The sequence below is a fragment of the Bos javanicus genome, chromosome 7 (assembly GCF_032452875.1).
Source record: "Bos javanicus breed banteng chromosome 7, ARS-OSU_banteng_1.0, whole genome shotgun sequence".
Classification (NCBI taxonomy): Eukaryota; Metazoa; Chordata; class Mammalia; order Artiodactyla; family Bovidae; genus Bos; species Bos javanicus.
This window is the reverse complement of record NC_083874.1, coordinates 37,354,281-37,369,632: the sequence shown is the minus strand read 5'-3', so window position 1 is coordinate 37,369,632 and position 15,352 is coordinate 37,354,281. Positions and strand designations below refer to the sequence as shown.

Genomic DNA, 15,352 nt, shown 5'->3' with positions numbered 1-15,352 from the left:
GATCGGATAATAATGAAAGAAATATTATTTATTGAAATAATGGGCATTGAAGGGTGTGTATATTATTATTTATTTGTTAGCACTTTCACTGTTTATTGGGTTGCCCAGAAAGTTCGTTTGGATTTTCCCAGATGAACTTTTTGGCCAACCCACTATTATGGATTGTATGTTTCTGTCTTTCGTAAGAACTGGCATAAGTGCCTATGTCTAGTTACATGTCAACAGAATTTTGAGGCATTTGAGTTGGATCTTAAGACACACAAGCACATACATACATAAAATTTGTTAATTTATTACAATGTTTCCAAAGAGTCATTTCATTTCACACATTTTCACCAGAAAATAACATAAACGTAACAATTAAGTGTTGAATTGACTGGTATGTTAAATATGCTCTGCAATTTAGTAGCTGTCTAACCTTGGGCAAGTTACCTAATCCTTATGAATTTTAGTTTCTTTATCTGTAAAATAGGAATAGTATTTTCTGCCTCACAGAGCTCTAAGGAAGATCAAATACTCATTGTTTGTGAAGTAAGTACATTATGTTCTATAAATGCTGGCCGCTGCCATCTTCATCATCATCACCACGAAAAGTTTTTTTGGGCTAATGAATAAATCTCTTTGTTTTAAACCAAAGCTGTTACCAACTTTATTTCTTAAGGAAATTAACCTTTCCTCTTTTCTTTCAACCTTTCTCCCTTTTATTTCTTGATCATGTTTTTCATATGTGTGCTTAGTGGGCACAGGGAGGTAAAGGATGGCCTGGGAAGTCCTTTATTTTTTTTTTCACCCTGTGAACTAAGGAAAACATTCCTTTAGGTTTAGGGTACTAATCTGGAGCTCACTGGTACGGACTGGGACTGCTCCATGAGGGAAAACATGCACCTATACATTCACACACACATGTATGTGTTCTCCAATGTACCTTCACTTTATTTCTCATGACTCTTGTATGTGAAATCTGAGTAGCTATGTGGAATTTATAGGTTGGAAGGGTACTGTCTTTGACCCCTCTATTGGGTATCTTTTAAACATCACCACTTTGGCAGGGATGGACTTTGGGATGCTTGACTTTGGATTGCTTGAGTCCTCCCAGCTTCTTTATTATGTCTTCAAAATGTGTCTGTGTCAGTTACATTTTTAGGCAGTAGGCATGAACGAGTAATGCTTCAAGTAAGAGAGTCAAGTTTTTAATTCATATTATTCAGGAAATTTCTACATATGTGAGATCCAACTCATTTGAGACATAGGCTTGAGTACATTTGTATTTTGCTGTTTGTTGCTGTTTTAAAATTTTGAACAGACATTTGATTACCCTTAGGCTAAGTTGTAGGGAGAAGGCAATGGCACCCCACTCCAGTACTGTTGCCTGGAAAATCCCATGGATGGAGGAGCGTGGTAGGCTGCAGTCCATGGGGTCCCTAAGAGTCGGACACGACTGAGCGACTTCACTTTCACTTTCCACTTACATGCATTGGAGAAGGAAATGGCAACCCACTCCAGTGTTCTTGCCTGGAGAATCCCATGGACAGAGAAGCCTGGTAGGCTGCAGTCCATGGGGTCGCACAGAGTCGGACACGACTGAAGTGACCTAGCAGCAGCAGGCTAAGTTGTAAAGAACCCTCCTGCCAGTGCAGGAGACCTAAGAGATGCTGGTTTGATCCCTGGGTCTGGAAGATCCCCTGGAGGAGGGCATGGCAACCCACTCCAGTATTCCTACCTGGAGAATCCCATGGAGCCTGGTGGGCTACAGTCCATAGGGTCACAAAGAGTCGAACACGACTGAAGCGACTTGGCACTCATACACATGCATGACTTGTACAGCTAGAGAACGATTTTCATTAACAGGCGCCTGGGAAGAGAGCTGCAGCACACAAATATACAAGTTATTTTCTTTTTGTATGCAGATTTAAGTGAACCTCTTTGTCTGTATTGCCTGTCTCTCCTGTGGCATTTTTATGGATTTGGCCCCTATTCCTTATACCTTGTAAACAGTAGACATGTAATGGAAGGTACGGTTATGATCAACCTAGATGGAAACATGCCCTCTCCACGTGATGTGTGCCCCATCTCTAAAGGGACAGTGAGCTACCACACCACTGTGCCCTCCATGAACTGATGCTGGGAGGCTTTGCTTTTTCTCCATGTTTTTATGATCTCTCATTCTGTTCTTTTTTCTCTTCTGAAATGAGAATTCGGAAATTCTAGACAGGTTAGAATATTAGGTTAAAGGAACTACGAGTATGGAATGTGTTTTAAATACCAGATTGGTTAAAGGAAGGGAGAACTTTTATTAAAAGGAATATTGAAAGTTATCATTGGTTAGTGTATGATGCAGAGTATCATGAAGAACAAAGTTGTCGTGCTTAAGAAATTGTCATCTTTTTTTTAAAAACAGGAAACAGGTAAAATTCTTTCATATGTATGCTTTATAGTGTAGTTATTTTGAAAGTACACATTATTAAAATAATTCTGAGAGGATTAGAATCAGTGCAAATTATAAGAGAATATTTTGGTAGTATTTACTTTTAAGCTGCTAAACTGAAAACTTACTGTAATTCAGTGTAAAGTGTGGTTTCTAAGAATCTCTCTCTTCTTCCCTTCCAACATACACATGAAAAGGGTAGCCTGCAGTGAAGTTTTAATTGCTATCACTTTAGATAACATTGTTGTACTGACCTCCTTTCTCTTAGAACATTTCTGTCTCAAGGCTTTCCTGTTTTGCTACTAATTTTATCATGGAAACTGGATGATCCTAGCTTTTCTTATAGTATGTTGATAGATATTCTAGTCGTTTTCAGTTAATTTTCATAGTGTTTGTCTATTGCATTTAGCAAAGTAAGATTATTTTCCTGTTCCACACATAGCTCAAAACAAGTTTTCTGAGTTTTTTGGCTTTTTTTTTGGTTTATTTCATTAGGGGGCAGTAGAGCTCTTTGCTTACCTAATCTCTGGCACTCAAAATGTTATTTGAAATAACATTCAAAGTAATTTGTGAAGTCAGTAGTTGTGGGAAATGCTAAGTGTTTACATTTCTAATCTGTATATAACAATAGAGTTCTCTTGTTTCCATCAACAAAATTAGTGCCTGTTAATCAGATATGTACAGAACAAATAAATGAAATCATTATGATTTCAATGTTTGCTAATTTATATGTGATCATTTCCCAAAATGAAATTTATTAAAAAGCCTTCCACACTGTTGATTTTTTGGTTACCTTCTGTCACTTGTATTAATTTCTTTATGAGAGAAGAGAATACAATATTCCCAAAGATAGTTGAATGGCTGTATTAGAGTATAACTAATTCCAGACTAGTCATAGACAGTTGAAATTTCTTTGTTTATAGAGAATAGCAATTTATACGTAACAGATCTGGTAATTTTGAATGGCATCAGCACTTTAACTTTGAATATCCTAAAAACACTAAAATATTTGAATTTTATTGTTAATCTTTCATTTTCCTCAGTAAATTTGCTGTTGAGAACAATCATATTTTGTTAATACAGCAATTCTAAATTCTTTCTGTACATCTTTTAAGAAAGAATCCTTGTGTTTCATTCTTTTTTTCTTCTTTATTTTGAAACAGCTGAGATAAAATCATATTGACAAGAAAGCTTTCTAGACTTTTATCTAACTGTTCAGTTGGATTGTGCTCACATTGTAGAAGGTTAATTATGATCTCCAGTGAACTTAGGACTTTTAATACTAATTTTAAAAATTAGAGGTCTTCATTCTTATTTGCAAAATGTATGACAAATTCTATTTAGATTGAGAAAAGGGGGAAAAGCCTTTTTTTAGTGCTTATTCTATGTAGATGTGGGCTTGCCTCTTTTAATATTTAAAACATGTCTTCCACGAATAAATTCTTATTATTATCTGTATTTTATAGATAGATGGAGAAATGGAGACATGTATAATTAATTTATTTTCCTAGATTATTCCTAACTAATAAATAAGGCTTCCCTAGTAGCTCAGTTGGTAAAGTATACACCTACAATGCAGGAGACCTGGGTTAAATCCCTGGGTCAGGAAGATCCCCTGGAGAAGGAAATGGCAACTTACTTCAGTATCCTTGCTTGGGAAATGTCATGGACAGAGGAGCCTGGCAGGCTGTAGTCCACGGGATCACAAAGAGTGGGACATGACAGAGCGACTAACACACAATAAACAAAGTTGGGATTGGAAGCCAGGCAGTTTTATTTCTGAGTCTTATGCTATACTTATTGCTAGGATACTGTATCATTTTGCTTATTTAATAATTTAACACTTATCCTGTAATATGTATATATGTTTCAGGGTGTTGAGGGCTTTTCTAAAATGCAGTGATTGTTTTATTATTGTTGTTCTTCATGAAGCTATAGTTATGTGGATTCTAAATTTCCTTTGCATTTTCTTTTTATTTGATTAAGTTGAAACAATCTTACACTTAAGTCAATGAAAGACACTAATATATTCCTTTGTATAGTAAGTAAGGTTGTATGTTTTGATGTTATCCCAGTCAGTAGAGGCTGTAGGTATTGACAGACCTTACTGTAAGGGCTGTGTGACATCATTGATGTTGATGTGTTATGAGCAAAGAAATAGGGTATATCATTAAAAACACATCCTTAGCTGTGTATATATCAGGTTTTTCAGTAAGAGAAAAGCATATGTGGTTCAAATCATGAGCTCTTTGTAGTAGAAGTTTATTTTGATTTCCTTAAGGACAGTGTTCATAGTGACTGATTTTGAAGGACCTTCAAATTTTTCTGAGCTGCTTTGATGAGCAGGTCTAAATTTTACAAATGCTGTATTTTTATTAATATATGTATAGTGAATATGTTTCAACATATTCTCTTGATAATTTAAGTTCATTTTTTCTCTGTTACAGTAGATGTACATATATTTATAACGGACATTTTGGAAAATATAGGGAAAAAGCCAGTTAAAATCATGTATAATTCTAGAACCCACTTCACTTTTCACCCATAGGCTTGTTATTTTTGCTGTATGACCTTCCAGTTGCTTTTTCTTATACCTTTGTTATGAGTGATTTTTTAAAAAAAATAGTGATGCTTTCTTTTGGTTTGGGAAAAAGAATTGAAGTTTTGTTATTACTATTCAATACTAGATGTGGTATGAGAAGATAATCACTTTCATCAGTCAGAATTTTTTCCCTTTTTACACAGTATACTATCTTAAAATCTGAAAAGTTACTCTGTAAAGTCTTGGGTATTTTACTCACTGATTTTGACCAGAAATTTATAAAATGAGCTTTGTCTAATGAGCAGGTTTGTATCAAGATACTAACTTTTATTTGTGTCATTTGGGATGGTTTTATTCAGGGTTCATAAAAATTTTGAGATGGGTCGGTGGTTTTACTTTTGACATGAAATGATTGATGAATATTGCTTATCTTTTTAAAAGATTTTTTGGGGTCTTTTTTAATTACCTAAGTTGTAATTGTTTATTGTGAAAATTTTAGAGATATAGAAAGAAAAACTCAGATTTACCACGACTATGCAGACATCTTTTATTTCAGTTTTTGTTCAATAGATACTTTCTTTTGCAAGTCTTCTTTGATTTTCTATTCTGCTTTTTTCACTTAACTCTGTAACAGATCTTTTCCATATTCAAATGAATGAATGAATGAATAAAGCATCTTTGGAATTTATGGTTATTCTTCAGAAGTATAATTGCTGGGTGAAGGGTCTAAATAAAAAAAAAAAAGATCTGACTATAATTAGATAATAGGCTTTTCATAATCATTTTAGGAGCATTTTAGGTTGCCTTTGAGAGATTTAAAATTTTCTAGAGAAAGGTATAACATTACTATCTCAAAAAGAAGTTCTTTGATAACTAGTTAATTATTATACTTTGGATAATTTTAGGAGACCAGTGAAAGCCCAGGTATTTTTATAATATTATAGAGCCCTCTCATTTATAATTTCTTTATTCCAGTAGTATACACATTAAACAAGCTTTTGTTATATGTGTTCTATATTATTAAATAACATGTGGAAGCAATCTTATGAAATATTCTAGCAGCTTAGAGAAAATAAAACAGCCCCTGTTTGGTAGACAATTGAACATGTACTTTGGAAAAAAAAAAAAAGCTTGATTCTTTGAAATCATATTTACTTATTTAAATATTTCTAAGACTTTGTAGCTCTAGTTTTCTGATTCCTAATTTTGTTTTCTATCCTTTTTCATTGTGATGAATTTCTCAGTGATAGTATCCTTTAAGGTGTCATGTTTTCTAAATGAGAGCAATACAGAGATGTCTTTCCTCAATTTAGTGGTTTTTTTTTTTTTTGGCTTATTTTTAAGTTTCCTGATAATGTGACTTTCTAAAAGATCTTAAGTATTCAAGTATACTGAAGTATTCACATTATATGTGTACAACTCCTTGATATCACAAAATGAACCCCTTTGTATGTGTGTGAAGAGTGTGTATGTGTAACCCTTTATCTGTATTTTAGGCTGCCTCGTGGAAAGTCCGTATTTATCTATAATAAGACTTTCTAAGCTAGCAAAAATATTGTTTTAGACACTATATATCTTTGAGTGAAAACAAAGTATTAGTACAAAGAGTATGGTGATAGTTAGATAAAAATGTCTTGTAGGAGTAAATCCTTTTAAAAAAAGAATACCCCATTCATGCATTTCATAATTTTAAAAAAATCATCTTTTTACTGAAATTCTTTTCAAAAATTTTGTGAAATTCCAAAGTAGGGAAACAAATAGTATTACCCTCACTTGCCTTTCCTAGCTTCTGAACCTCTTTATTTTTTGAAATCCAGTGGCAATTGATAATTGTAGAATTCCTCAAATATAGTATGTTTGAGTACCTTTAAATTTTCTTTAAAATATTTTTATGGGTTAGAAATAATACTAATGTAAATGAGTGGCTTAAGTATTTTGAAATAAAAGTGTTAGCAATGAATTAGACATCTAAACAACTAAAATGCTGGTAAGTTCAGTAAGTTAAATAAGCAAACTTCTAAAATATCTCAAATTCAATTCAAGAAACACTGTTAAACACATTTATTATTCATGGGATGGGCCTAGTGGTAAAGAATCTGCCTGCCAATACAGGAGAAAGCAGGAGACATGGGTTCGATTCCTGGGTTGGAAAGATCCCTGGAGGAGGAAATGGTAACCTGCTCCAGTATTCTTGCCTGGGAAATCCCATGGACAGAGGAGCCTGGTGTCCTGGAGCCCATAGTGTCGCAAAGAGCTGGACACGACTGAGTACCTGAACACGTACACACGCATGCATGGGATACTAGGCAAGGTATTTTTGATATAGACAGATTTTACTTTCCATCGTGGGGCTTATGGTCTAAAAGGGAGTGCATATTCTAAGCCTGTAAGTGTAAGTTTAGTAACTGTTACAAAGAGGAAATACTGAAACTGTGGAAACTGACAGCAAGGAGTTGGAGACTGCAACAGAAAGGGGAATTTGAGGTGGAGGAAGAACACATGAAAAAGGAGAGCCTTATCTTTTGGGCTTGTTGAGTATGAGATAGCTGAGAGATGCAGGTAGAGATTTTTGCATGGCAGTTGGTGAGGTAGGGGGCGGGTGATACATCAGAAATTGAACCTTGGAAATCATTGAGGTTTTGATTATAATTTCAGTTATGAGATGGAAGAGCTTAGTTGCTTAGGGAAGGAGTATAGAACCTTTATGAATTCCCAAATTTAAAAGGCAAATAGAGCTGGAGGAGCTTTTCACAGTGATTGGGAAAGGAGCAGCCAGCAACTGAAGGGAGAGAGCAGTTCTTGGAGGGTGAATTACTTTACATGCTGTAATAGGTAAAAGAGAGAATGAAAGTTACTAATTTAACCCTCACAGCTGGGAATTAGGTACTAATATTTTTTCCTAGTTTGTAGATTGAGAACCTAGTCTCAGTGGTTAAATATCTTTCCCTAGATTGGAGACCCAGGTTCAGTCCCTGAGTTGGGAAGATCCCCTGGTGAAGGGAATGGCTACCCACTCCAATATCCTTCCCTGAAGAATTCCATGGACAGAGGAGCATGGCAGGCTACAGTCCATAGGGTCACAAAGAGTCGGACATGACTGAGCAACTGACTCTTTCACTTTCAGATTGGATTTTAAAAAGTGATGTAGGCAAGATTTGAACTTAGGTTCATCTGCCACAATAGCCTGAACTTACAGTCACTACATAGCAGTTAAAAAAAAAATGAATTTAGCACCATAGGGGTCACTGGTGATCACCGTGTGGGGCAGGAGAAGGAGGTGTTTCAAGATGGAGGGCGATATTGAATACTATTCAGAGGTCAGAAAAGAAGAGCAGACATCTACATGACTGTTGGATTTGGTTAGATGGACTTCGCTGATAACCTTGACAATTGTAATCTCAGTAACAATTGAGAGGGAAAAGAATCCTGATTGGAATAAATTGAGGAAAGAAAATGAGGTAAGAAAGTGAAAGCAAAATAGAATAGTCAGTGTAGAGGAATGTGGATTCAGTGGCAGAAGATATTAGAGAAGGTTTGTATGCCAGTGCCACGTCTATTGGGGGAAAAATTGACGCTCCTGGACAGAGAAGGGTATGAGTTCCTTAAGAAAGTGAGAAGAGAACCAGAGCACAAATGGAATGGTTGGACTGTGATGAGAGTAGGAACATACTATTTGTTGTAACAGAAAAAACAAAGAGAATGGACCAGGTAGGTCGTTTTGGTGGTAGGAGAGAAAGCTGTAACTGATTGCTTCTGTTTTCTGAATGTAGTTATTTGTTGGGGGAGTGGATAGGTCTTGGAGTTTTGAGAACAGAGGAAAAGGTATGAAGTAGTTATTTTGGATATTGGGAAAATGAACAACCTAGTTATTTTAGACTGTTTCACTGTTACCTACCAGTGCTCATTGCCCATTTGAGCTTGTGACCACGAATTTGAAATGAGAACTGTTGGAAGGGTATACATTTTCCTTCATCCATTTTTAGTTGCTCTAGTGCAGATGTGAAGTAGGTAGATACTTAGGTTTAATCAGGGTTTCATCTTTGCCAAGTATATCAGATGAAGAGAGAAAGGGACAAAGGACTGACTTTGCATACAAGGGAGTGATTTTGGTGATGGACCATAGATTCTAAATCGGGTCAGTTGGAAAGTGAGGATTTGGTGTATGTTGGGGGTGACATGATGGCGAGTGAGAAATTGCCTGATGATAGAACTGGAACCCTTGCTGCACCCTCGTCAGAGTCATTTGGGGTACAGAGGACCCTCAGACGCCTTAGTTCCAGGATCACGCAGGAATTTTTTTGTTTGAATCTTTAGACCTCTGAATAGTAGTCAACACCGCCCTCCATCTTGAAACACCTCCTTCTCCTGCCCCACACGGTGATCACCAGTGACCCCCATTACGCTAAATTCATTAACATTAACTCAGCATCATCAGTTCTGTGTTTTAATTCTAGAGCTGAATGGTGTTTTTGAGGATCTGAAGATAGTTGTTCAGTTAGTGCACAGAAAATAGCCAATTTCAGTCACCATATCATTTAATGGAGAATGGTATCCATAGGCAGTGGGAACATAACTAGGGCCATAGATGGAATAGGGTTGGTAGAGCAATTATTGTGTCACTTATCTCACCTCCTGCTACTAGCAAATACAGAGAGAATTAATATAATCTAATTTTTTACAAACTTTGATAATCTGCTTGTTTCAGGAAGGTTTGGTCCCCATGTCTAATTAATGAGGTAACATATCATACACAGTTTTTAAAACATCATATTAAGCTTTTAAAAATTCTTTTGTTGGTGTTCTCTGGAGTTTACGTAAACTTTACGTATATTCTGTAACTGTGCTGTTAAAACTTCGGTGAAACTCTGTACGTTTGTTGTTGTTATTGTTGTGATTAGTTAACCAAAACATATAGCTGACAGATTACACATAATGGCTGAAGATGAAATGTAATAACAAGTAAATGTGTAGACAGAAATTCTTACTTATTAATTTCATCTTTAAAGGGCAATTTACCCAAACTTATTTTAGGGAATTTTAGTTTTATCTCTTTTTTTTTATTCCTTTGTATTTTGCTGGATTTACTTGAGTAATTTACATTGTAGAAAAATCAGAAAATGTAAGAAAATAAAATTCGTCTATAATTCTATCTAAAGATAATAATTTTGAATGACATACTTAATTGGCATATAGCTTTCCAAATCTATCAATTATAAAGTATTTCCCACCCCCTCATGGAATATTACATTATAAATATCTTTTTCAATAGATGAGGTTTTAAATGGCTGTGGAATATTCTATTTTTTGGTAAATATGGTTTATTTTGTCTAGTAATTCTTTAGCAGTATATTTGCTTTAAAGCCATGTTTAAGCCAGTTGACAGATACTAATATATTGGCTGAAGTGAGGGAGGTAGATCATGGAAATGCTATCCATGTATTAGAGACCATTTTGATAGCTGCTACAGTATTTACTTTTTATTGCAGGATAAACTGTTTTTTCTAATAATCATGTTTCAACATATAGTTTAAGGTGCCTTTTAAAATTGTCTATGTGTGATTACTAACTGATGACGTTCTCAAATGAAGAGAATTTGCTTCCTCCTTTCCTTTCTTTTCCCCTCTTTCCCCTTCTTTCTTTCTTTCTTTTTTTTAATAAACAAGCAAAAGTGCAGTTTCTTTCAGAGTTACTCCATTTTATCTGAAGGAGTTCCAACCTATCCATCTTTAAAGGGCAATTTTATCCAAACTTAAAATACTGCCACTTCTTTGGTAAGGGCAATATAATAAAAGCTCTGAAAATCACCCTTTAATAACTATCAGCAATAAAACAAATAGAATTATTCATATGCAACTTTATTTATAGAATGAGCAAAGGCTGATGGAATTTTCCAGCAAAAAAGAGACCTTAAGTGGATTTGGCAATGGATTCTTAGATATAATCCCCAAAGCACAACAAAATAGGTAAATTGGACTTCATCAGAATTAAAAATTTGTGCATCAAAAGACATTATGAAGAAAAAGGAAAGATAACCTAAAGAATGAGATAAAATATTTGCAAATTATATATCTGATAAAGAATTTCTATCTAGAATATGTGAAGAACTCCTAAAACTCACCAACAAAAAGATAAACAGCTCAAAGAATGGGCAAAGGACTTGCACAGACATTTCTCTAAAATAGGTATACTAATTGTCAACATGCACATGAAAAGATACTCAACATTGTTAGTCACTAGGGATACACAAAACAATGAGATATCACTTGACACCCATTAGGATGGCTATAACTAAAAAAATAAAATAAGTGTCGGTGATGATATGGAGAAATTAGGGCCCTCATATATCACTGGTGGAAATGTAAAGTGGTGCAGCCACTATGGCAAGTCGTTTGTTACTTCCTCATAAGTTTAAATATAGAATTATCAGATGACTCAGCAGCTTCACTCCTAGATATATACCCAGAAGAAGTGAAAACAAGATTCAAATAAGTACATCTATGTGCATGTTTATAGTAGTACATAATAGCATCCCAAAAGGTGGAAACAACTTAAATATGCCCATCAATGGATGAATGAATAAACAGGTAGTATCTGATCTGATATACATAAATGGAGTATTATTAGCCATAAAAAGAAATGATGTCCTGATTCATGCTACAATATATTCAGTTCAGTCGCTCAGTCATGTCCGACTCTTCGCGACCCCATGAATCACAGCACGCCAGGCCTCCCTGTCTATCACCAACTCCCGGAGTTTACTCAGACTCATGTCCATCGAGTCAGTGATGCCATCCAGCCATCTCATCCTCTGTCGTCCGCTTCTCCTCCTGCCCCCAATCCCTCCCAGCATCAGAGTCTTTTCCAAAGAGTCAACTCTTTGCATGAGGTGGCCAAAGTATTGGAGTTTCAGCTTTAGCGTCTGTCCTTCCAATGAACACCCAGGACTGATCTCCTTTAGGATAGACTGGTTGGACCTCCTTGCAGTCCAAGGCACTCTCAAGAGTCTTCTCCAACACCACAGTTGAAAAGCATCAATTCTTCGGCGCTCAGCTTTCTTCACAGTCCAACTCTCACATCTATACATGACCACTGGAAAAATCATAGCCTTGACTAGACGGACCTCTGTTGGCAAAGTAATATCTCTGCTTTTTAATATGCTACCTAGGTTGGTCATAACTTTCTTTCCAAGGAGTAAGCGTCTTTTAATTTCATGGCTGCAATCACCATCTGCAGTGATTTTGGAGCCCCCAAAAATAAAGGCTGACAGTGTTTCCACTGTTTCCCCATCTATTTCCCATGAAGTGATGGGACCAGATGCCATGATCTTCATTTTCTGAATGTTGAGCTTTAAGCCAACTTTTTCACTCTCCTCTTTCACTTTCATCAAGAGGCTTTTTAATTCCTCCTCACTTTCTGCCATAAAGGTGGTGTCATCTGCATATCTGAGGTTATTGATATTTCTCCCAGCAATCTTGATTCCAGCTTGTGCTTCTTCCAGCCCAGCGTTTCTCATGATGTACTCTGCATAGAAATTAAATAAGCAGGGTGACAATATATAGCCTTGATGTACTCCTTTTCCTATTTGGAACCAGTCTGTTGTTCCATGTCCAGTTCTAACTGTTGCTTCCTGACCTGCATATAGGTTTCTCAAGAGGCAGGTCAGGTGGTCTGGTATTCCCATCTCTTTCAGAATTTTCCACAGTTTATTGTGATCCACACAGTCAAAGGCTTTGGCATATATATATATATATATATATATATATATATATATGTACCTTAAAAATCTTTTTCTTAGGGGAAGAAAAGCCACTGACTTGTGTACTTTAAAAGGATTAAATTAGTACATTTTAGAGAGACAGAGGCTGACTAGGAATAGTTTAACCCTCTCAGTTTACTGATAAGACTCAGACCCAATGAGGTTAAAGGATTTATCACTTGATTAGTGGCATAGCCAGATGAGACCCTAGTCTGACAGAATTGGGGGGCGGAACATAAGATTTAAAGTGAGATGATTGAGTTTAAATTCTAGACTGTGGTCAAAAATCTGAGTTTTTCTGCAGTAAATTTCTCAATTTGAACGTGTGGTTGGTAATACCTGCCTCTTAAGATTATTGATAGAATTACATGAGATACCTCTGAAATGCCTATTAGAATGACTATCACATAGTAGGAACTTAGTGTAATTGAAATTGAATTTGAAGTCCTATAGTTTAGCATTGTGTAAGGAATATAAGTTATTCTGGAAAATATTTTTAGGAAAAGATTACTTTAGAAGACAGTTGAGTACTGGCTTGATGGCTTATATAGTATTTTGCTCTTACTTAAAAAATTGTTCAGTGTTACAATATTGTCCTTTGTAACCAGGCTGTTGGAATTGAGATTGAATTATCTGTAGCCATCATTTTTTTTTTTTTTTAACAAATTACTGTTTCTTTTCTTTTAATTAGTAGAAAAGATTCCCGAATGAATATAGAGGAAGAATGCCACTTCCTTAATTACTCATATTACGTTATAGTCTACTTGAACTCCCTGTGGGATTTTTTTTTTCACCCACAATGACGTTTTGTAGAGTATGTGCTCTGAAAGAACAAGCCCACAGGGATAGTATGGCATTGTGCCAATTACAAATGTAATTTTCTATTATATTAAACCATCTTTGCTTTTATATAACTAGTCTCAATTATAATACTTTGTATTTACTTGGTAGCTTTTAGCTACGAGGCTCAAAACTCTACAGAGACTCAAAGCACTCCAGTGAGGTAGGCATATTATAATCATCCTTTTTAGTCAAGAAAAGAGGAGGATGATATTATTTGTGAATGCTTCAGTAACAGAAGAAATAATCTACTAAAAATCTGTCACTGGTTATAGGATTTGTTGTTCAGTCACTAAGTCGTATCTGGCTTTTTTTGCAGCCCCATAGAGTGTAGCCTGCAAGGCTCTTCTCTCCGTGAAATTTCCCAGTTAATACTGGAGTGGGTTGCCATTTCCTTCTCCAGGGGATCTTCCCAACCCAGGCATCTAACCCACATCTTCTACATTTTCAGGTGGATTCTTTACCACTGAGCCACCAGGGAAGCAGTTATAGGATAGTCTTATTTTTAACAAATGAAAATTTCTTCTTCCTCATGTAAATAATGTTTAGATTTTTATCCACATTTTATTTGTTTGGGTATTTTCTCTACTTTTCAACTGATTGTACTGTATGTTGACTTTCTTTGACTCTAAAGTGCAAGAAAATATGAACACTGTAAGCATGTACCTAAAGTAGTTTGATTGAATGATTTAGATTTATCAAATATTTTGCTGTAGACAGGTAAGTAATTTATAGATTTATTGACAAATTTATATTTAGATATAACTTGTACATTTCTTAGCTTTGAGATGGGTATTGTGTATTCACTGGTGAGTTAGTTATAGTCAAGTCCTTAGGTATTTTAGGTTGGCATGCTAATGACTAATAATATAATAAGACTGCTGCCATTAAGTGTATTTACACTTCTCTTTTATGGTACATATGTTCTTTATGAATTAAGTACTACCTATAGGACTATTCAGAGAAGGCAATGGCAACCCACTCCAATACTGGCCTGGAAAATCCCATGGACGGAGGAGCCTGGTGGGCTGCCATCTGTGGGGTCGCACAGAGTTGGACACGACTGATGTGACTTAGCAGCAGCAGCAGCAGCATAGGACTATTACATAGAATAATAAGAACAGTTTAAAAATATGTTTTAAAATGGGATCTAATTAATGGTAATTCCTAAAAAAAAAAATAAAGATTTCTCATAAAGAAATTTTGTTTATTTAAGAAGTAAACTCATAAGTTGCCTTGGGTCAGTTCTTATGAGAGGACAACTAATTTCTTTATGAAATTATATGAAATTTGCAAGTGGCCAAGCTATCTCATTGTCTCTTTTGTAAGTACTGCCACTTTATATTTTTCTGAATTCTAGACGTTCTAGGTAGATCGAGCTCATCAAAGCTGAGTGTCTTGATGGCTGCAGTGCATAGAGAGTAAGCACTATGTCTGGTAGTACCACATTTAAACAGTTAAGAAGATAATGATAATAGATAACATTTATTGACCATTTAATATATGCCAGGTATCCTATGTGCTTTTATACTTTGTCTCATTGGACCCTTGAAATTAATAAACAATAAGTCACGTTTTTAAATTTGCTCAGAAGGACTGAAAATAATGTACAGTTTAATAAAGTAGCCACTCTGCTTCCACAGTGATTCCTTTGCCATCTGTCTTTAATGAGGTCCATGAGTAGTGCCTATTCTCATAGTCATTATGGTTTTATCTTGTTCTTAAACATTTTGTTTTGATAGTCATGAAACTCTCTTGAGGGTAGGTGATTTATCTCCATTTGCCATGT

General features: G+C 35.4%; 1 protein-coding gene across 2 annotated transcripts in view; it reads left to right on the top strand.

The window, feature by feature from the left end:
• COMMD10 (COMM domain containing 10) overlaps positions 1-15,352 on the top strand; it is a 185,667-nt gene that overhangs the window by 32,310 nt on the left and 138,005 nt on the right. The window lies entirely within an intron of this gene.